The sequence below is a fragment of the Argopecten irradians genome, chromosome 6, assembly GCF_041381155.1.
Source record: "Argopecten irradians isolate NY chromosome 6, Ai_NY, whole genome shotgun sequence".
NCBI classification, from domain to species: Eukaryota; Metazoa; Mollusca; class Bivalvia; order Pectinida; family Pectinidae; genus Argopecten; species Argopecten irradians.
This window is the reverse complement of record NC_091139.1, coordinates 28,098,257-28,123,261: the sequence shown is the minus strand read 5'-3', so window position 1 is coordinate 28,123,261 and position 25,005 is coordinate 28,098,257. Positions and strand designations below refer to the sequence as shown.

Sequence of the window (25,005 nt, the reverse complement as noted above, 5' to 3'; positions counted from 1 at the left end):
CCGATAATATGTGTGGTTCCTATTCCGTCTTTGCATATTACAGAGTTAGCTCCCTTGCGGGATAGTATACACTGTGACATAATTATTTTGTACGTGCATTTCACGTCTTTTTCTCCTAAATGTGTAACGTTACGCTCGCAAACACATTACGTTACAATCATACCTACTTCAAAGGCCAGATAACTCTGTAATATGCAAATACAGAATACGTTAATCAAATACAGATATATCATGTATACATATAAACAAATAACTCCACACTTCATGAAGTGCATAATAGATTATTCTTGATGCAATTCAGATAAATATACCAATCAAATTAATTACGTATCATGATGGAGTATTCTCAGAATCCCTATTCAACGATCTGTCTGTTTATAGAGCGTTAAAATGCTAATTTGTGAATAATCGAAGGTCAAGGTCAACAAGTCATAACAGTTTGGGAGTTATTGGCGCGCTGCCGGTTTATATTATGAATTCCCTGGCCTCCATTCTCGTTTTTATTCATTCTTTAACACGTGTTATAATGGTATTGGTTTCCTGTTATATATACACGCTTGGTCAAACACATTGGCATCATATATATAAGCAACATACATACTGGAGGTGATGACAGAAAATTACCATGCAAGGCTTAATCAATATGAACCTGCTCTATAAACCGTCATGTCTATCCAGTCTAGTACCTAATCAGCAGTAGACTGCGGGTCCTTAAACCTGACGAGTATGTCGGTATTATCAGATGTATATCATGGTATTGACATCACACTCTATGAATATCCCTCTATAAAATGTTCTACGCGGTCAGCATTTAATTGTAGTATTACAGAAATCTGGCTAAGTTTGTCGACAGTAATCAATTTACCATACCAAATATAACTGGCTTGTTATATGATTAGAATAACTCCAACGTCAATGCAATATCTCGAAGTTTGAATAATAGTTGAACTTGAACATGACATTAGTTATCAACATCCCAAAGACAATTGATGTTCTAAAGCATCTATTTGTTTTAATTGACATTTTGGAAAAAAACATATTTCATATTTTGTACTTTCTATATATTGTAAACAACATTAGTGTGATTTGATAGTTTGATAGCATCGATTTACCTTTTCAGATATGTCCTTTAGTGACCTATGGAAAGGATATAGCGATTTGTACGCACGCTTGCTTTATAGGAAACTTCTCGAGAACATGATTTTGTCCTCCCCATATTATAACTTTACAAAATATTGACATTATTAGTTAAAAAATAACTAGTTAGAGTCTATTAAAACAAAACTAATAATGTTGTCAGTGATGTATGATATTGAGAACAATAACCCCTGTTATACTCATTTAACATCTTTACGTTGCAAATCAGTAACCATTCTATACAAAATAAGAATTGTTTGTTAACATACAAGCATACAGGTAAAATGATGTGTGTGCCACACCCACCAAACTTCCAACATAATTTTGTTTAGGTTTCCTTTTACTATTGTATGCATATGTGATACTGTCACTGGGACTGACAAAGGCAGTACTGGCGGTTGAAACATTCATAGAATTTCATAATCTGCATCCATATTCCGATATATTGACCCCTATCTTATCGCCTGATACCGTCACAATATATTAGATTGGATTGTATCGTATGACAGTCGTCCTCTCTGTGTTAACCTCCAATTCACCTCACTGTCACACTGTGGTTGCTGTTAGTTTCGTAACGTAGATTTGATGGGGAAATGATGAAATAGTATTTGGGATATATACAAAGCATCCTTGGTATCAATGTCGTGCTGTCTTTGAGACTTAATATTTTAATTGCATTTTGTATATTATGTAGAATAGATCAGTTGTGATGATAAAGTAGCTAATAACTTGATATCTAAGCAACATGATACCCTAAACTACTTTCACAGTACACTACATGGATCTGATGTCCAACATTTTTCATTTTCTAAACCGTTAGTGTCCGTTCGTCAGGATTTCTTTCTAGTTCCTTATACACTACTGTAGCTCCTTCTCCGCCGATGTGTATGCTACCCAGTGGAACATTTATTGCAATGCTCTGGTATACGTTTTATTTGTTACTCGTGTATTCTAGTCGTTTCTTATGTGATATGTACTCTGTACTTGTCCATATTCCACCAGTTCTTATCTTGTGGAATATACACATGGAGGTACACATGCCGGACAAGCAACGGGCGTAACGTAAACCCTTTAATTGTTAAATAAAAACGTTGATCATCCTTCACGTGCTTTTATCATGAGGTCATTGTTTGTTGTGTAGAGTAATTTTTAATAGCTGTTTTATTTTTCTACTGAATACTGTAAATAAACTTATGTTAATACGAAAGCTGTGTATTGATACATGTTACTAGAAATGCGTATCAGTTTGTTTAAAAGGGTTAATAGCAAGTGTTTTGAATATATCTCATTATGTATTTACGTTCCATATATTTTCACACTTACAGATTAACTTTAGTGAGAAGCTCTACGAATTGCTTATGCTTTAAAAAAAATCATTATCGTATGTTATGCAAACCTACCATGGTACCGTTTCAGTGACAGAAAGCAGTAAACCTGGTTTGATACCTCGGTTTCTTTAACAACTCATGATTTCACAGCTGTTAAATTATTATCACCTGTCAAGTGGTATTTGTTAGTTTACCAGGCAGAAAGTAATTACCAATCAATGTACGACACTTTTAATGAGTTTTCTATTAGATTAGTTCTACTTGACTGTTAAAGTTCTCATTTCGTACAACATTACAAAAAGTACAACAACCTGATTTTCTGTTTCTGTTATATTTGGTTTTGAAAAACAGTCCTCGTTACCTCAAGGAAATACAACCAGATATAGTGCATTCTGCACCCACCTATTTCATTGAGTGTAACTACCTATTTTTAAATTAAATTATTTTTTCCAACTCTAACCAATTTATATATGAATTGATAGGAAATGTATATTTATATTTAAGAAAACAAAAATGTCATAACCAATATTAATACATGTAAAACAGTAAAAAAAATGATATCCATCTGAAACAATATAAAAAGATCGTGATTGAAATTAGAAATTCTTTTTTTCCTACAGAATAAAATAAAAATGATGAAAATAACGGGGTAGTTTTTTTCGTATTATTGTAAATTAATTTGCATTCGATTTAGTATTTGCTCGTGTGAACATGCATAGAATTCAAAAGTGTGTTTATTGGTTTATCTGTTCTATAGTTGAAAGTTATTCGCACGATTATTGCGTGATTGTTACATGACAGTAATTCAAATTATCCATTGGAGACCGACATCCCATATTTGTCACATGGGGTCTGAAGGGATTTATTTCTCATTTACTTAGGGTTTGCTTCAGAGTGATGACGCTATCAAATAAACTAATTTAGATCAATCTGAAATGTGAAAGCATGATCAAAATGACTCCAATTTGTACTTTCAAAAAATAAATATGTTTTAAATTAAGGTATTCAAAACTGTTAGAAAAGAAATATATCACAAAATAAATTATGGAAAGGATTAGTTTATGCCTAGTCTGCCGTCTAGTCCAATTGTAGTTCTGTATAACGTGATATAAGGTTATAACAAATTTGTTATCAGCATAGTTCGTTAAACAGGTATTACAAACATCTTTTAAGAATGAACATTACTACGTTATAACTGTGAATTCGTTGAAAGAATGTTCGTAATAACCGTGTTTACTGTATAATGTTTATTGAAAACGAAATATTTTGAAATGAAATGAAAAACATCGAACAGGAGAAAAACAAATGGATTATCTAGTGCTATCAAAGGTGTGTGAGATTAGAGTCCTGAAGTGAACTCCTTAATTGTGAATCAGTCGTTGCTGTAGCTGTATCTTTGCAAGTGAGAACAAACGCTCGTTTTTTGATATTCTCAGTAACAGAAACTTTCTCCTTTCCAATCCCAAACAACAATATCGGCCTTTATAGTAAGAAGATACACTGACTGACCTAATAGAAAATTTTCGAGGCAAGCACTCCCTCGCCAGTGATGCTATCCAATAATCAGTAATTCTTGTTTAATCCAATATACATCAGACAGCCCATGAACCCTGTATAGAGAGTCCTCCAACTTTCTGACCAGCTACACGCCTTTATCGACCTTCCAACGAACCAAGTGTTCCAAAACGTGCAGTTATATCCTATTGTGTTACCCAACCGACTTCACGTTATACAATTTTAATTGTTTCATTATGTGCCCGTAGAGACCATTATGACGTTTTATATCTGATGTTGTAGCAAACTAAGCCATAGTATTTATTTGATTTCTGCCAAACGAATTATGCTAGTGCTTTTATTTAGAGTGGCGGTGTTATTGATGAGAGCAGGCGATTCCCGTTACTGTGTAATAGGGATAATATAATAAATACAATATGGCGATATCGACAGGTTTTGTATTGACGTGGAATGCCCTATGTACAAATAAGTGCGGACTAGAAACGAAAGATGTAAAGATTTATTAATCATTCGTTGTTTAGGTTTTTCACGTGCGTACAAAAAAAACCCATAAAATGTAAGTATTCGTACGTAATAAATTGGAGTATTACGTGATTAAATTACACAAAAAGGTAAGTTAATATTCTATAGAAAAAAGCCAATTCATAGTTGATCTTCAAAAACGTTTGAAGAAATACACCCATTTGATGTGCTTTATATCAAAGCTAAGATTATTTTGGTTTTTCCCCCTCAAAATTCCTCTGAAGAATACATATTGTTCAATGATACCGATTAAGGACTTTAAAACTGCAAATTTAGAACTATTTTATATATGACTCTCAATATTCAAACATTTCTAAAAAGAATCCTGTTTCTATTTTATTGTGATATATGAAAATTTTAGTAATTGCATTTTACATCAAACTGCAACAATTCATGTATCGAAATGCAGATGCAAACAACGTTAAGTATGAGTATATGTAATATGCATATAAAAGCATTGATAAAATAGAACAAATCGTCAATACCTTCTCTACATTTTTGTAAATAACATTGCATGATCTCATCTGTGCAATGATTCGCCAAAACGTTTGTATCCAGTATTAACCAGAGACAGTTCCTATATGACTAAATATTCGACGTATGCACATCTTTAACTATATAAAGTATCTATTATTCATCGCGTGTAGATAGGTACTAATACAACGCCCAATTCTGAAATCGTGAACGATTTTGAGGAGACTTACAATCAACCAGGTGTTTATATCAAACCTGTTCCCTGTCTGGCCAAAGCCCCATTGTATATCTTAAAGCCAGTTCCGAAGACACCCAACATCTGGCTGGCATGAATTCCCGAGGACCGTTTACAATGAATGGGGCATCCCAATCGAAATTGTTTATACTAAACGATTCATCTAAACATGTTTTATATGGCATATTGATATATTATATGCACATGTAACTGTATTTATGAATGATGATCCTTGATATACATGATGGGAAACCACACAAAATGAAATGCGATATAGTTTTTGTTCTAGATGTTAAACCCTAATAATGCGTGTTTACCATTCATTCCTCGATAAGCAGCACACAGACACCACGTGGTGGACAAAGCAGGTGTTCACGACACGATCAATCTTTGTTACAAACGGATATCAACAAATCATCACGGCGTAAATTTAGTAAAAAACAGTTACCAGGTACATGTTGTTTCCGTTGGAGATAGATACGGAATCAATAGGATTACCATTGATGTTTTGGAATATAATTCGCGAATCAACAGCTCTGTCCTCGTGAGCCAGCAGGCTACTTACGATCCCATTCTCATTACACCCGCATTCAAGCTACAGTTGTGAGTGAAGCTTAGACTACTCTGCCGCCGAGGTTTATTGTGTCAGCTGAGTACATGTTCGGGGGAGCCGAGAGGAGGAGGAGGTGGAATGCGTATCGCATCACCACGCATGAATACGGGAAGTCCCTGTGACAGCAATAGATGGAGTAATATCATATGTGGTCAAAATGTCTTTATTGTGATACACTATGGAATGTATTTGTTTCTTGGTTAAACAGCAGACAATTTGTCTGGGTTTCATTGACAATGGGATTATGGAAAATGTCGCCGTCTAATTCTCTACCTGTAAGTATTCGTCAATCGATATTGTGTCACTGTTCATGTATAGAAATTGGCTATACTCTTCTACTGATTTAATAGTGATGATGCGCTCTCGCAATATAGTACAACGGCCTCACCTGTCTCAATGTGGCAGAAACAATAATACCATAGCCATAATGTTCTGCTTCATGTGTTCTTGGTAGAAACTCATTTTTGCCTTCTCGGAGCCTCACAAGTATTCGTCTTCCCGTAACCGAATTGTCTATTGCAGTAAGAAAACATGCTTAATTAATATATTGTGGTCATGACAAATTCAAACAGAGTTGTTCATCTTTAAGGTTATATAACTTTCAATTAAAACGATGGCAATTATTGTTACCAAAATAACGAAAATTAATGAAAACCAGGGAGGTGGGTTAAACAGGAATTTCTAAACTTATATTATACATACAAAAATATATCATAAGCTGTAATGATGGATGAAAGTAGTTCTATATAAGATGCAGAGGCTCCGTATCATCTTAACCGCTATTTCAAACGGAACTGCTCATTGGCTAATTAGAGTTTATTTAGTACGTAAATACTACATCCCAGACGTATCTCAATCTTTCCCTAACATCATTTATCCATCGCAAACAGGCACGATATAGATGTTAGGTAATCGTTTTCCTCAACCCTATTGATAATTGATAGTATGACTAATTGATATAGTAGTATTCCTTACACATCACGAGTTAGCTGTCTGAGAGAGCTTCTGCTGCTGTCAACATAGCAAGACCTGGTCACAAGATCACGAGACAGCCTTAGGTTTAGACAAAGCCAATCAAAAATGACGTTATGATAAATTACGTCATATTCCATTGGCTATGTCTATATTTAAGTCTAAGAATGTTTCATGATCCTGGAGGCTGGTTGCAATATCATTAAACAGTCTTACGTTTTTATATTCAGCCAATCATATATGACATTATAATAAATTACTTCATATGCTTAGCCAATCACATATGACGTTATAATATATTACGTCATATTTGATTGGCTAAATAAAAACCTAATTTTAAGATGATTTCCTGATTCTTGTGACTGCTATTACCTGACTTTTACCCCATTATGTGTACTGATTTTCTAGTATCACCAGATATCAATACCTTCAAAGTACATTAAATTGCGGTATCTATTCATGTTTTTAATTTTATCTACATCTGTAGCTAGCTAATCTACATATATAGTATTATTTTGAAAATCAATTTCATTTTCATGAATTTATAATATAATGGACAGCTTTGAACTCTCCCCATACCCAATAATCTGCTACATTTGATCATTGATGCAGCTGAAAGCTCGTTTTAATATTTCAACCTTCAATATCCTGTTTAATATAATCATATTTCTGATTATTATATATAAGTATTATATAGCTTTGTGTGTTAAAGTCGAACAAGCTTAAATGGATCAGAACTAAAATGAATCTCTAGATAAAGCATTAGCGTTATGTATATGATGACGGTTTACGGTGGCTGAATTCAGCCGATGTTTTTATTTCAATTTCGGTAAATGGTAACATTCGTAATCAAATTAATTTCGTAATTGGACATTGTGCAACGTATCGACGTTTAGTCAAAGAACTGGTTTTGTAGCAATTTCAGTTTATGCATCAATATGCCCTGATGGGTTTAGAAAATATCAATCGTTCTATGTTATTTAATGATATCCTTCGTATGCTGGGTTTGTTCATCAACTGTTGACGTATCGATGCAGTTTTAATGTATCGTTTATATTCCAAATGGTATCAAGGCTTGGTGAAAACACGTGAATCTGACGTTGGATCATCATTCAATATGAGCATGCCCATGCTGGTCTTGAAACCGTTGTACGTTTTATCTTTAACTCATGTATTCTCACTTTTTCCGAGGTACTGTAAATGCAGATGTGACTAAGTCAAGAGTTATTGAACCAAAAAGAAAAAAAAGGTATGAGAATTTGTAGAAAGTCTTGTTAATTTGTTGGACAATTTTTATGGGCCAATAACAAGCCAATGCAATTTTAATGCATGGTAATGGTGCGTTCGATGAATCGTTAACGTGCTAAAAATCAACACATTTTATGTCGAGGCTAAACCTGCATCTGGTTAATATCTCAATCCGTGGCTGAGGTATCAGAATTATGTCATCGTAATAATTAAATCGTTTTGCATTATTATTTCCTTGGTGGCATGGTTTTGAAACAATATGATTTAACTATTAATATTTAATTGCTTATTCTTCAAAGTGTTTTAAGCTGCTAGCATGACAATAGGAAAACTTTTCTCATTTCTAAATGATATGTTTGATAGTTGTTCTTCGTGTAATAATGTGCAAATTATACCACTCACATTGACGAAAAATGAAATGTTTACAAAATGACAAAGTGACTTACACAACATGCAATTACATTTTTTATAACATATTGTTATTTTTATGTGCAAAAACGTTTTTTCGTAAATAGTGCAATTAAACAATTTAACATGGTTGTGTCATCGTGCGCCAAATCAAAGTGTTTATGCGTTAATATAGTCTATATTGATAATATTGAAATATCGTTAAAATATACTTCCTGCATTGACAAGTTCTTGCGAAATAACAACACTACTAACGGTAGACCAGGGCCTAAAAATTATATATAAAAAAAACGATAATTGACTTTCTTTAGGAATTGGGTATGGTACAATCAATCTGGAATTATGACAGGTACCATTACGGTAATGAGGTTCGCCCTGAACAAATGCCGAGCACACACACTTGGCATACATTGATCAAGATATAATTGTAAATGCAATGAGAAATAATGAGTAAATGAAATATAGGAATTGATGATTCGATACTGGGTCTAATTATTCGCGCTAGCGCAATGCCGAATTCGATCATTATAGCACTGGTCACGTATCGGTAACATCATATGTTGTATTAGCATAATTTGTTTACGCCGTAATTAAAATACTATCCAACGAAGGAAATGTCTTCTACAGTCAATTATTGAAAAGGAAACTTTGATTTCGTATGATAATGGCAACAGTAAAAAGTTAAACACACTATGCTACATGTACATGTATAAAGTTAACGTTTTTTGTTTGTTTATTTATTCTGTATGTTTGCTCATTCTGTTTACTTGTTTGTCTGGGTTTTTTTTATTGTTTATTTGTGTTTTGTTTACATATTTGTTGTTTGTTTATGCTAGTTGCTTGTATATTTATTTATATGACGTTTGTTTATTTTACATAAGTGCATTTATTGCATTTTTACCAGAGCCAATCCTGACACGAAAATAAAACAAATCATAAATACGGAATGTCGGGTCTGAAATTTACGAGCATTAACTTGTAAAAATGTAGTTAGTCTGATGTTCTATATGGGTGTACAAAGTGGACTGAAGAGATATGGCAGGCGTTTGTGGTATAAGTAGAAAAACATTCCATCCATACTATAGGATAAGTCAGCTTAGCAGAAGTGTGTTAGATCTCGACTTTGTAGCCGTTCTAATGGAGCCATCAGACGTACCGTTTTTGCCACGTAATTGTATCCGTAAACATAAGAAAAATAACACTTCATTCATAAACACAACCTGTACGCGAGAATGGCAATCGTCCATATTTCTGATATCCTCTTGTACACATCTATTGAGTGCATATATTTCAGCCTTAGTTCACTGAATACAACCATGGTGTGACTGAAACCCTGTATGACATAAAATATATTACAATGACCCTTATGATATTTGCTAGTATTACCTATAACATTATAGACAAAATCAATGTATTTGTACAATACATTCCTCTGCTATTGTGTAGGGGGACAATATACCCAGCCTAATTATATTGCATAGATTACCAAAAGACCTAATGGATATAGAGGAAATGACCATCGAGTTGACATAATTTTAGTGGAAATGGCCATAGAAGCAGTGACCAGTCTGAACTCTATTCACTGTATCAGAGTCGGTTTGGCTTCCCCCTTAGTGTGCGTTCGACGTGGTTAACACTGTACGGCGGTATGAGAAGCAGCACGGGGCGCCAGGGGATAGCCAGTCACGTTCTAAGAGGCGATAAATGATCACTTTGGGACAATCAGACGAACTTTTACATTATCTAACAGGTGATCACACACAAAGATTGACGCGGGAAACCCCAGCACAGCAACGTGATTGTAACGAAAGGAGACAAGCAAACGGATTTCATTATAGCGGGAGGCTTTTTGTAATGACGAAAGTAATTTTGTCTTGTCATATAATAATACCTTGATTCTAGACTTGTAAAATAGAATCTGATGTAAGGTGAAGCTAATTTTTCTGGATAATATTCGCTTCTCTTGTGCAAAGCCTCGAGTAAATAACCTTTACTAAGAAATATCTGTAGAATGATAGCTTATGATTTGTAAATAAAATACTTATTTTTATCAATGTTGTAATTATAGATATATACATAATGCTTCATAGCATTCGTTTTAAAATGCTAGCATTCAACGCCTTTTAGGCAGTATTTTCTAACCCCTCTACTATGAATAACGATACTGCAACGTGTACCTTAGTTTCGAATAATTCTACAGAAGGCACTTTACGCAATATTACACCATTCCGACCGTGAGTGACGCATCACAGCATCATACAACCCCTCGCTACACACGATTAAAGGAAATATTAGTAAAGAATCATGGTGTAAGTTATATAGCAGCTTTGAAACATCGTATATTGGCTATTATTGGAACTAGAACTAGATTATTCTATATATATATGTATACCAACGCCGTCTCTTATAAGGGTTTACCAACGCCATGACTAACGATTGTGTGGGTTGCTGATTTATATTCTTCCCTTTTTGTGGTATACCAGCTCCGTCGATATCGACTATTTTGTGGGTTGACTATTATTGGAAGTACAATTTTCATAAAGTATCATCGCTTTTCAATTTATTTTTTTAATGGTAGCATTTACTTTTTAGTTTGTGTATTTCAAATAGATACAATAGTATCCATCAATGATGTAAGCATTAAAAGTATAAAATTCATGTTCAATTCCGGAAGTGACGTAGTCACACATGTGTATGATTTATAAACTCCGCTTTGAGAGCGAGTTAAGAGCTAGGTAACGAAAAATGAAACTTAAAGTAAATATGTCAGGTAGGTAAATAATTAATGAAATTAAATAAGAAAAGTTTTTGTTTTTTGTTTTCTTGTTTTGTCATTTCGTAAACAAAGTGACTTCTAGATAATTTGACCTATATCATTATACGGTATAATTATACAGATAAGTCGTAAGATATATGCAGCATGTGGATTTATAAGATAAACCATACGCGTGTAATTGGAATTGTGTTAAGGATCAAATACATGATAAGTAAAGTGTTATCAAATTAATATCCACCTGGCTAGCAGAGCGATTAACTCTGGTCATTGTGAAATGTTATTATATCAAATCCAGACATCAGTAATCACTATATTCATTTGTAACTATCTAATCCGGACGCAAAAACAAAAGAAATTGATGTGTCTGGGGTATAAATCACAGGCCACGCGCTGTACTGGTCAAAGCACGTGCATCTCAATTATGTAACGATGTTATGTATCCGATTTCACGTATTTCTACATAAGAAATGTATGATCAACCACTCAATTTCCTTCCCTGATTTTGAAGTATCGGTCGCGCTGTCGTTATACTTGTTTGTGTTCTAGGTGTTGTTTGCACTAATTCAACATTGATTTGTTGGTTGAGTTTAATGTTTTATTAACAGCCTGATATGTCATTAATTATGTGCGTGGATGTCTGTATGTTTGTATAGGAACTGCGATGTATTCGAGTTATGTTTCTTTGTAATATTGGGACTATTGCCCTCGATCGCATTATATTGACAACGGGCAAACCAGTCGTTCAACTCCGTTTAAGCTGAACAGGAGCAGAAACTACCACTTCTATATATGGTACAGGTATATTTCGACCGGAGGACAGAAGCATGAACATTTTTCTCACAAGGGCGAAAGCTCAACTCAAAGCCAAAAGTGGCACATGATATGATTATGCAATGGGGAAAGCAGGTGCAATTCTTACATTTTATCTGCAGGGAATGGTATCACAAAATATGATCAAATGTTATATTCTTTATGGAAGTATAGAAGAATCGAAAATCTCTGATCAATGAATAAGGAAATGTTTGGCTTCATTCAGCTATTGGATGGAAGCGACCACAGATTTTTAATTTACTAAGTCTTGAGAGCAATTGTCCAATTCACGTGCCGGAATGCCACATTCTCAAGTAAATAGAAGGTAAACCTGTACGTATATACATTATCTTCTCCTATCGAAGTCTTTATATATATATATATATAAAGTCAGACTAATTTTTTTAAATGATGAATACGTATCGGCTACGTCCATGTATGATATATTCCACCTATTTCACAGGTTTTGTATGTATATCTCTCCTAATATGTAATATTAAATTATATTCGTCCCACCCCTTTTGAGGTTAGGTTTTGAAGGACTAAGGGTTAGTGATTCCTCACCCTAAACATGTCCATTAAAATATTACGGTATACTTACAATGTACATTTTGTCTCCTTGCGATAGCGAAACCCTTTACTCACTTTACATTACTTCCCTACAAATGCATTTTGTCCGACTTATGCTTAATACCCTAAAAGTAAAATAAGGTAATCCAAATGTTGATATTAATCATATGTTTCTCTGATGAAACCAAAAGCTCTTTTACAGATTTCCCAATGTACAGTTAAATGGGGGGAGGTGGATCTTAATATTTAAGTACTATTTACTTTTTCTTCTTCAAAATACATTGTATGTCACTGTAACACATAAGTTAACTGTAGTATTCTGTCGTTGTCAACTGTTTTGATTATCACTTTTAATACTACTGTTAAAACGTATCAATTATTTAATCAGTAGACGTTCGATACACGTGATTTGGATATGGATCAATTAGAGACAGTATCGATCCGCCGTCTTTTCTCTGTAGGTAATCAGTCCAAGGCATGTCACATGATCGATTTTTTTGCTTTGATGTCAGATTCATACTACTTGGTTACTTGCACACAAAGTGGGAGTATGTTCTATATGGATTATATACATTGGTCTTGTATTAAGCGAAAATTCGTATCCGCAATTTTTGTGTAAGCAACGTTTCTAGTATTTTCATTGAATCTATAAAGATCTCTTATAATACACTATCATGGTCAATTCAAATATAAGATTGGAAATAGAAGCATGCAATGGCATACATTGTATAGTATTGATTTCGTAAAAATCTAAATACACTATATACAAAGGGTTATACCAACAAATTGGTATACATGTATCTCTCTGACATTCGATGAGAGAATTTTACAGGTATGAATTCTTTAAACAAATGACAATACACCAATGTCATCGCACGGGAGGGGTTCCGGGCAACATATCAATTGTCTAGTGGTAGAAGTGAATATATAGATATAAAACAACCATAAACATATGGTTAATTGGTTAGGAAAAGTCCAATGCACTTAAATACAAAACAGAAAAAAAGTGCTTGACCGTATCGACGTATTTAGTTTTGTTGTGTATTTAGGAGTAGGTATTGCCATAAAGTAACTAGAAAACCACACTTTGCTATTTCGACTCGCATGACGACCTAGCTCGTTGATGATGATTCGTTATAACTAATCCTATATTTCCACAGGGAAATACGTTTAAGGAATAATTCATAATAGATCATATCTCTTAAACGGCATATAGCTGCGGTATGGGCAACGCTGTAGGTACAAGCCGTGTCATCATTACAATTTATTATATACATATGATGAACTTTATGTATGTTGACCAAAATGAAAGACATTAAACTACATAAACATAACTATAGATTCTACCTTAGTATTATATTTTCGTTTTTGTTTTTAAGTTTGTTCTTTTTTCGTTGTTTTTTGGTTTTTGTTTTTATAATTTTTTTATTTCTTTTTTTTTTTGGGGGGGGGGGGGATTCGATCCAAAGAGGGAGACGTGTGTTAACAATTCGATATTTCAATAAGCGAAGGCTATTGAAGAGGGATGGGGATGGGGTGGGGCGGCTAATACTCATGAAACTGTAAAAAATATTATGTGATCTCTCTTAGCAAGTGGTTGGCATACTTAATTGAAGTTAAATAGTGCAATTAATTCTGGAATTATAACTACATAGATTACTATTTATCATGTTAATGTTATTATTTGAAGTCAATTTTCAGTAACTTCCTTTCTTTAAAATATTCTGAATGTTTTGAATAATTGTAAAAGATTTTTCAAGCTTAAAATCCTTAAAGATATCTGTGAAATTGGACATTTTTTTTAATTGTCGATTCGTCAACTACGCATGAGCATGATCGATAATTCAATTAAAATGACACAAGATGAATGACACCTTCCTATGGCAGCTTAAGGGATCGAACATCTATATTTGATGTGAACTAACTTGATCAATGATCACATACAAATTGACACAAAAGAAACACTATGCGGGCGGGTTCACAAAGGACACAAGCAATGCAGGTCACATGCACTAGGAGGTGCCATGTATGGGTATGTGATGGGTACTCTGAAACTTGTGCTAGTGGCTCGCTTGTTAGGTCGATTCCTGAATCTATTGAGTAGCAGTATTTTTAGAACTAGTTTAGATAAAATGTTCAGTAGTTTTAGGTGTGATGTGTTCGATTTTATATACAGTAAGACTTGCCTATAAAGACCACCAAGAGACAAGGAAAAGTGGGTCTCTATAGACAAGTTGTCATTATACACAGGTCAAACTGTGATATGAATGGTCATTTGAAAACCTTATAAAGTGGTAACATAAAGCATATATAAGGTCTCCTTTCTACAGAGGTGGTCGCAAAGACAGGGTTTACCTTACTTATACATGTATTTTAAATGTTTGAAAAGTGAATTTTGATAATTATTTTAGAAACTTATAAAAGGCATTACGGGATGTTCACCTCCGATTATGAATTGCCATAGCAACTAGATTATACTTTGCTCAGAAAAAATCTTTTGTATTCTGTATAAACTTATGATAGCGGTTTAAGTAGATGTATTTAGAAGTTAACTGTGTATCCATTGAATTTTCTATCTTTTTCTTCAATAATGTTTCAGAGGGTGATAATGAGAAGGGAAAAACATATTACTTTAAACGAATTTTGACCATATTTTCCATTTGACGAATCAAAATGAGATTTTTCATGAAATCATCGTTATTCAAATAGAGTTTGAGATTGCCAAATGCTACGAAATAGTAAAAGTTCTTTGTTATCGATTATAAACGAATTGTGACGAAAATTACCTGTTTAACGGATACTTTTCGGGAGGATGATATTTTCACGATTTCGCGGAAAAAAAGTTGATGGCGAAAATTCGACAGAAATGCCAATCTATGGCGTCTAAACTAACAAAATAATACAAAAATAAGAACAGAAAATATGCATACTGTGAGGACACGAATAAAGAGACTTCAAAGTTTTTAATAAAGATAGAATGTAAGCATAACGTGCTCGAATTATGCCCTCAGACAGGCAGGTGATTTGGGTGTAAGATATTAAACTCTAGGATTACGAGGATCACTTCAACGTACTAGATGAAATATCTTACAATAATAGATCCCGCCAGCGGTGGTTCACTATGCGTTAGTCTACTTTGTCACCGTCTACAGGCTTCCATCGTCTTAGCCACAACACAATCTGCAATAAAAGACTAGCTATAACCATATTGATCGTCTTAATGTCAGTCAAATGTCACGTGTAATCCGTTAAATGTCACAAATAATAGGGAAACAAAACATTGCTGAGATGAGGGGGATGCATGCTGAAATGATATACCACTTCTACCGCTGACAGGGATTGTATTATACTATTCGCTGTTACAGAATCATCTTATCTTGTTTCTTATGATAGTCGTTCATGATGTTCATGATGACTTAGAAATCAGATGATAAGTTATCCATTACCCTGGACAGTCATCAATCAACTGCAAATTTATTTCTTCGTTTAAATAAGGTTGAACGTTGTCATCATGGTCGTGAACTTTATGGCGAATGATAAAATATACGCTTAATGATTTAGTGAATTCCAAGTTTATTATGAAGAATATGTACTTTGATCACCATTTGATATGCTTTGAATGTAATACATTTTAGTTACTTATATAGAAATCTGAGACATATGGATCGCATGATTCAAACTCATGTGAAGCAGGAACCATCCTATCGTTTGATTTGTATGTACTCATAGGCTCTCATTCCTAGGCCTTGGCACGCACTTGAATGGTCCTGATATTAAAAGTAACAAAAGATGAAATAAATAAAATGATATCTAACCTACAATGTCTTTTTCACGGATTCTAGCAAATTACAATGAATGTTCATTTGCGGATCTGACAAAAATAGAAGATAAAAAGTTCCTTATTAACTTTATTTTGAATGACATTTTTCTACTATTATTTCATGTATTATTATTTTAAAAGTGCATATAGTAAGAATACGCCAAAATTCACCATAATATCATTCTTCAATGTGTATTATCTTGGGAAATGTACTTGTTAGACTTTCCTTCTTCATTCTATTCTATCAGCTTGTCTCATTGAAGGAATAAAAAGTACTTTTCTGAGAACTATTTCTAAAAAGTCATCCCCAATTATTAGCTTTAACTTTTCTGCATCTTGTATCGTCAAGGGAATATCACGATTCCGAAAGTAACAAAATTCGTTCTCAGAAAAAAAATTGAATCAAATCAACTTTAATGTGCAAAAGTCCTTTAATCTATCTGGTCTGCCACATCGGCTACAGTACAAGTCATTCTATAAGCTCCATCAAGAAGGACTCACAGACTTGATGTTAATTTCACAGTCTTCGTAATCCTCCCAGTGGATGGCGATCATGTCGCACCATGTTCATTTTCGTTCGCTTTAAAGTGGATCAGATTACCTTGGAAATCGCGGAGGTAACATCGTCACAAGAGCAAGTGCGTTTATTGGCTGTCTAGATGTATGATTGTTGCCCGATTGTTCCATACTTTTATTGCAGATTAATCTCCTAATGTCATCATCTCTCGATCTGACATTGGGCTCTCGTGCAGGTGGTGACATGCAGGACTCGCAGCCAGCATCAAGGTCGTGCCGTGGATATTGTATCGATAGAGTCCGATATTATATCAGGTGTCGCTGTCAATGTGTAAGGATTGTAGCGTGCTATAACTTCTCAACTCAACAGACGATGGGAATGAGCGGCTGTTCGTTCGAGAACCCGATTGGCATTTTTACTAAAGTACATATTTATTGGATATGTATTATGCTCATGACAAAATGGCGATAAAATCAATACATACATAAACCTATTAAGTGTTACTTTTGTATAAACATAACAGGAGCTTTATTTGATTCGATACCGTACAGATACTGGCGTTAAGACTTTACGTGATAATAGATATTATATAAAACGGCTACTGTATATATAATTTATGTATGCAACACGTGTATTTTCTGCAAAATAAATATGCTTATTTTATCTTTTGATAATCAACCTTTATTTTTTTTTCGATCATAAAAAGTCAATTAGAAATGCATTTCCTAATTTGCGATGTGGAAAATTTATATACTTATTTTGTATATTTATCTATTTATTTGCAATAAATGTTAAACTTTATCATATGAATGTAATTAAACTGGTCAATGAAAATTTAAGTTTCTATATGATATTGTAACTATCCTATATTGATGTTTATTATTTTTCTGGGTTTTTTGTCACTTCTCATTGGTCAAAAACACACCACGTGATCACCGATAAAAAAACTATATTGCACGATTTTTCCGGAAGAAGTTTATAGAAAAAGTATATTGCACGGTTATTTTTAGATAACGTTATCATCTACGTTACCAAAACGCTTCGTGTTCCCGACGCTTTGAAACAAACGCTTTGATGACCTGAGATTGAAGCGTAACCACAAAATGTGACAGACGACGTAGACCTGATTGTTTCTATACGTTTGATATTTATTTTAAAAATTACACCTAGGCTAGTAACAACATTAGGCCTAGGAATGGATTACATGAACATGGATGCAATTTACAAGCACGCATGCGCCGGGTGCATGTAATAAAAGCATGAAGTGCATCAATTGATACTGTTTTCATATGTTTTTTTTTAAACTAAGCTTGTTACAAAATTATAAGATTCTAGCTGTTTTCACGAAGCAGAATTTACAATGCGTGCTTATTTAGGTCTAGTTTCACACTCATTTCAAAATGTAAAAAATCCAGAAAAATAATGAAACAATTATAGCATTTTGATTTCGGTCAATACATGGTTATATCGACCACAGAAAAAATATTGACCTCGGACTACGTCCTCGTCCTCGGTCAATATTTTTTCTTTGGTCGATATAACCATGTATCGACCTCATCAAAATGTTATATTTGTATAATGCATGTATTTCTGACACGAATCGTTTTCTCATTGTTTTTCTCATCAGAGTAGGTCCTCTTGGAATGACACTATAGTCCCAGTATACATTATTGATAAACACCACCATTTGATGCTAGGTATTCTCTTATCGATAATACTTCTAACAACAGTCGTTTACCACGTATAAAGCTTTATATTGTCTATCAGAAAAACCGACAATGTGTGTTGTAGTTGAATGTACTTGATATGTACTCGTCGTTATGCCAACACACTATCTAGAGGCTTTGTTGCACTACCAAACTAATGACACTTCATAGATAGCTTTTATTCCATTTCATAGTATACATTTGCATCACAAATTAATGGAAGCACATCATATATATAATCTACTTGGGATAAAGCCTAACGTGGATAACTCAGTCCCTTATTTCAAGTACAGTGACATCTTTTGTTGCAATTTTACTGCCGAATACAATGAATATGACATGATAAAGTGGAACAACTGCGATATTCAACATGACAGTTGTCAATGGCAATACATGGATACCATAGTGGTAATCTCGCCTGTTGATATAACGATGTTTTGCTGAAAGTTTTCTCTGTGATATGTTGGCACGTGTAACCTTAATTAGCGCCTGTAATGTATTTGAAACTCGTCCTTTGCGGAGCAATGCAACAGCTCCTAATTATTGGGCCGTTGAACGTTACAGAGTAATCTGCCCTTTCATGTAGGTATCGATTGTGAAGTCGTTATGTCGTCATCTTTATTTTCTCTAAACATGTGACGTTTTGCTCGGAAACGCATGACGTCACAATCAATAACAACCTGGCAGATTATTCTGTAATATGCAAATGTAGAATAACCCTAAAAGAAATGCCTCCGACAAACAGTATTTTTTCTTGATCGTATGTAATTTATTTTTCAGCATGTCTGTTTTTTCATGACAATTGTAATTTACCCTATGTGTGTCAAATAGTGTTAATATTGATTGGTAAAGTATTTTCATTGGTCTGCAAATATTCCAACATTTGTTACGCTTCTTAGGGAATTTATGGTGTGTGAATATCATATTAATCATAAAGCTTGGGTTAGCAGGGCTGAAGGAAATCAAAGTTGTTGATCCAGAAATCGATATGTTAGGGGCACTCGTACTTATCAATGTATTTTTTAATCTGAAACTTGTTCATTGAGATAGTGAATGATGTAGATGTTTCTCCAGTCTAATAGATCATGTATATTCACCGTTACATATCCGTTAGCCCCTTCAACGAAAAATTTGAAAAATATCGCCAAAAGAAAGCGATGTTTTAAAATCTTAAAATATTCTTTCTTACCTCTTATCTTTGGCATCGTACGTGATAAATACATAACGTGGATGGGATGGCCTGTATCTATATCACTACTGACCCTAAAATTACAGACGAATCATTGGGGAAGCAATATGATGAGGTCTTCATTGTATTTCTTGTTCTTTATCTTTCATCGCGTTGTCAGTCGATTATCATTTGTCAGCAATATCGGACATGACGTATCATTGAATAGCAAAGTATATTGTTTCAAGTAAATATTAATCAATGTAATGATAAAAAAGAAATATACATCAAATCTTGGTTTCAACTTAAACCGCGAAATATTTACTCTGAAAGTTAACCGTTCATTGTTCATGTACGCCTATTCAAAAAGAAATGCTTTTGTCAGTAGATGTCTCGGGATAACGTATATACATTGTCATTCATCTGGGTCTTCGGGTAGACCTTGATATATAAGACTTACTAGCAGTGAAACGTTCTGACTTTTGCTCGTCTTGCTACACAAATCCTACAGTTCTATCGTAATACTCCTTTAAAGTTCCCTCCAGTGAAAGAGTCGCCATGACTTTCGTATGAATCGCATCGCATAAATCGTCCCTAAGTAATGTCTTTCTGTTATTTATCGCACTGTTTTGAGAGGGATATTTCTTGGTATCACTTACTACCGGTCTTGTAGCATCCTGGAGTACAGAAGACCCTAGGAAGATATTCCTTCCGACCAATCCGACGCCTCGACCCTTGAACGTTTACTAATGACTTTTCCCGTCGTATTTGCATTTTTTCATCGGTTTGTATGCCGAAGTCTAATACCAACCACTAAAGCAATTAGTTAGTCTACCACTTAGATTGGTCTGATACGAACTACTATATTCCCATATATTAAAGATTTGTTTTCCTAGAACAATGCCCTGGCCTACTCATGTTTGTACAACAGTTCTGTTTATGCTATAATCAACATTGATGTTGTCATAGAAATATAGAATGCTGCACCCATTTACACGACAAAAACGCTATATTAATATATATAACGGTTAAATCAGTATAAATAGGTTGTAGAAATACTGGATGTAAAAAATTGTCCATATATTCTTATAAAATACTTTTTTACTGGCTTTTCTCCAAATCCAGTGACATAATAGTAATCACAACAGATAACAATATTAATGTTAAGAAGTAAGGAGTAATTCAAATGATATATGTGTTGATAGAATTTGTGCCATCGATTCTCTGTCATGTCAGTATATGTCTATAATCAGAACCGCTATATTGCCTATTTGATAATCAAATAGTTGATACAACATCACAGTAATTGGATTCCGACACTTCCGAATCTCAGCTACCACAAGTAGACATAAAGAATCGGATTTGACGCCGTCCACCTCACGAATAACACAGCGATTTATTTCCCGACGTTTAAAGAAATAGCTGGCGATAGATTTTTAGATTATGTGGAATCTTAAAGTGGCCTCTTACCTATGATATCACTACCGAAGTTTATTTAAGACCTAAATCAAAGGAGATTTCATCCCTTTTGAATTCTTCTTAAAATAAATGATAAGAGGCGAAACTGATCATATCACTCAAGTATCAGCAGTCAAAATACAAAATATCTTGAAATATTCTATCAAACATGGTTGGGGATATTCCTTTTAGCTGTTCACATACTAAAACGATAAAAAGACAATAGTAGAATATATCCTTCAAAATTGTCACAGATAATGATAATATATTAATAAAGTAGGGTTGTTGCTGTTTAAATGACTAGCAATGTTTGTATCTTTACTTGAATCTATTCTAATCTGATGTTTCAGTATACATGTAATTTAAACGAGCGATAGTTACGTTTTGCAGTTTTCTGTTAATAATTCAACATTATCTGGTGTACTTATATATAAATATATCTAATAAAATTGATATTTTTGTATAGGTTTCCAGTGTTTGTCGACTCGTAAACATATCAATGTTTGCTTGCCCATCAAACCTATCGTCATATCTGTTAGCTGTAAATCGATATAACCACTGCCCGGAGAAGTTTTCCACTCAAATATCAAAGAGCATCTCAATTACAGGGAAATATCAGGACAAGTCAAGTATATACACTAGCTTCCAGACTGTATTAGTCCCGTCTAAATTTAATTTAGATTGTTGATAAATGTCTAATAGTACAGAAAACATATTTTTGTTATGACATAATAGCAGATTTTGGTCACAATGTGAAACAGTAAAGGTACTTCTAAACAGAGGGAGGTTACACACGTTCCGTGTATGCTTTTTGATTGCAATACTTCTCTTTCCTCAATGGTAACAGGCCAGCTTCCTATTCAACAAATGATAATATTTGGTATTATGACATATCATGAAGAACAGTGATTGAGTGATCATTACTAAGAAAGTTTTATTAATAAATCTCTCTTTATCTGTTATTTCAATAAGTCAATGCAAGTTTTGAACTTTCCAACCCTAAAACGATGCATCACGCTCGTACGTACTGGTTTATTGGCACGCACGTTGTAAGGTTTGTAGGATAATGATATTCATTATACCCATTACGAGCAGACTATCATCATGTAAATCTAATAAGCGTTACCTGAAATTCACGTCAATATTCACTTGTAAATGATATGAAATGAGGTACCTTTCATATAGGGAAAAAGTCATGACCATTGCACGTGCATTTCAAAACAACCGTCGTTTGAATAAGGTAAAAATGTCGTATGAAATTCAATATTTAAATTTTTAACCCGAACTTGACGTGTTAAATTTGAAATTGACATGAATTAATCTGAATTTATGTGAAAACATTTTGTCTGTTTATATAAATGTTCTGCAATCGTAAACATTACATTCGTCGACACAAAAATATTGTTGAAATCATTTTTGCCAACTATCAAGCCCGTTTTCAATTTCATATGTATATCCTGTTAGATCTTTGTGACAGGGTTATTGTTTTTCTTTGGAAATTGAGATTTTCCAGAGACGTTCATAATTTTCTACTTATTTCAGATTAGATGATCCTTGCTACGCACCAGGTAGTGTTTCGTAAAGCGTAAGTAAATGCAAATCAATGACATGAAGTTAAATTTGATCAGATTATCGTAACAGGCTGAAAAGGTTTTGTGCGATTGAATTCAAGTATGTGGTTTTTTTCTTTGTTTTAATTGGTAAGGAATCGAAATTCGATATTTTAGAGTTTTTGTCCAAGATTCAGTTCACAAGTGATGCATTGTCATAGGTTATGGGGTATTACTATATTCAATATAGAAGCCATACTCTCTAACCTGGTGTGAGTACAGTTACCCGGTCTATAAAGAAAACCTAAAGGACCGAAGAAACTTGATCTTTATAACCATGTGGAACAGGGCTTATTGTATTGAAACCTGTTATATGTAAATTGGTCTTATTACGCAGGTTGTCGCTAAGACAGGTTTCGCTGGAATTGTTAAAACTTATACTGGGACCCTACCAGTAGTCGTAAAGGAATAGTAGTCGTAATTTAGGACAAAAATTAATTGTTTGCATTTCACGAAACACATTACTTCCATATAAACAAAACAACATCGTCATGAAGTATTCGTCAACAGCTCCAGATATCTGAAAATCTGGACGTACAGTAGAATATGCACATAATCAAGACTACCGTTCCGTCACGACTACTGGTTGGGTCCAAGTATATGAATGTATGATTTTTAGGAAGATACCTTGATTGCGAAATAAGGTCATCGCCAATAGGTTGAAAATAACAATGACGTGAATTATTGTGTACTCGGAAATACAGTGGGTTGTAGCATAGACAAAATCAAAGTTCCTGCATAAAAGTGAAAGGAAGAAGATTTTTTGAGAATCTTCAATATTAACTTCCGAAATTAAATATATATATATGTATATATTAAGTTACGTATTTAAAGACGAATGTGATAGTTTGTTCTGTAATAATATAAGTTTACATCGTATCTGACTAAGTAAAACATTTATATTGTCAATATAGGCACTGGTTTAGGTCAGTATTCTTAAATTAAACTGTCACCAAGTGTAAATGAAAACAACTGAAAAAGAACTGACATTTATGGCCTAATAAATTCCATTTCCTTCCCATGGTCCTAGTAAAAAGAACCACAGAACTGTGTCACATTGATATACAAAGGCTTCCATACTACCTGCCGACGCAGATATATTTTCAAGTGTCACAGTAAAGCAGTTAATGTCCAAATGCCTTGTATTGTTTTCAAATTAGTCGTCAGTTTGCGTACTAAAGCTCCACATCTATCCCCAGAGGTGTCGTGACCAGAAACCCATTCCTAGAAAATCTCCTTCTGTCAGCTTCATCTCAGTCCAAGAGGACCTTGGCATATTCTGATCGAGTTAAGTCTTGTTCATCCACTAGAAAACACCAGACACGTTCTGTATCCACGTGACCATTTTACGGTATGCGTATCGAGACATGAACAATGCTCTCTTGAGAATCCGTTATCTATAAAATTGCTGTAAGATGCATTGTTCATCTCAATAAATATGTGATTGAGGGCTTCTGTCATCAGGGTTTCATTAACATCAATTACTGTCCAAAGATGGCACTTATTTAACAAATAGGCGTTTAAGTTAATAAGAGAGAAAACATACATTATTAACCAGAATTGTTCCATTTTGGAAAGTCACTTGTGATAGCCTTAGCCTTCTTTGTGTACCTTGTTTCTTTAATGGAACTTTATTTATGTCGCCTTCTTTAGTGATATCTCTTGAAAATAGCAAAACATAATATTTTCTATATTCGTGTCTTGTTTCACCGTTATTTCTCGTTAGAATAGTTAGAATTGATAGACATACATTCAAAGCAGTGCGTGTATATTAACATGTTAATAACAACTATACAACGATACTTTATAAAACATTCCGTCTTTGCATATTACAGAGTTATCTCCCGTTTGGGTAGGTATCCATTATGACGTCAGAATTTTGTAAGCGAAATTCACGTCTTTTTCTCCAAAAGATATGACGTTACGTATACAAACACATGATGTCGCAATCAATATCCTACCTACTACTTTGTAGCATACAGATAAAAATGCATGCAACTGGTGACAGGCTTACTGGAAATAAAAAAAATATTTGGGTTATAAACAAACTTTGCTATAAAGATGGGTGCAATGCCTTAGGCCATCCATAGAGAACCTTTGCTGGAAATCATCACGATA

General features: G+C 33.9%; 1 protein-coding gene across 1 annotated transcript in view; it reads left to right on the top strand.

Annotated features, from left to right (window-relative positions):
* Positions 1 to 5,604: 5,604 nt before the first annotated feature.
* LOC138325526 (uncharacterized) overlaps positions 5,605 to 25,005 on the top strand; it is a 63,205-nt gene continuing 43,804 nt past the window's right edge. Inside the window, exon 1 of the mRNA XM_069271255.1 lies at positions 5,605 to 6,099. The gene's annotated coding sequence lies outside the window, so the exon portion shown is untranslated. The remainder of the gene's footprint in view (positions 6,100 to 25,005) is intronic.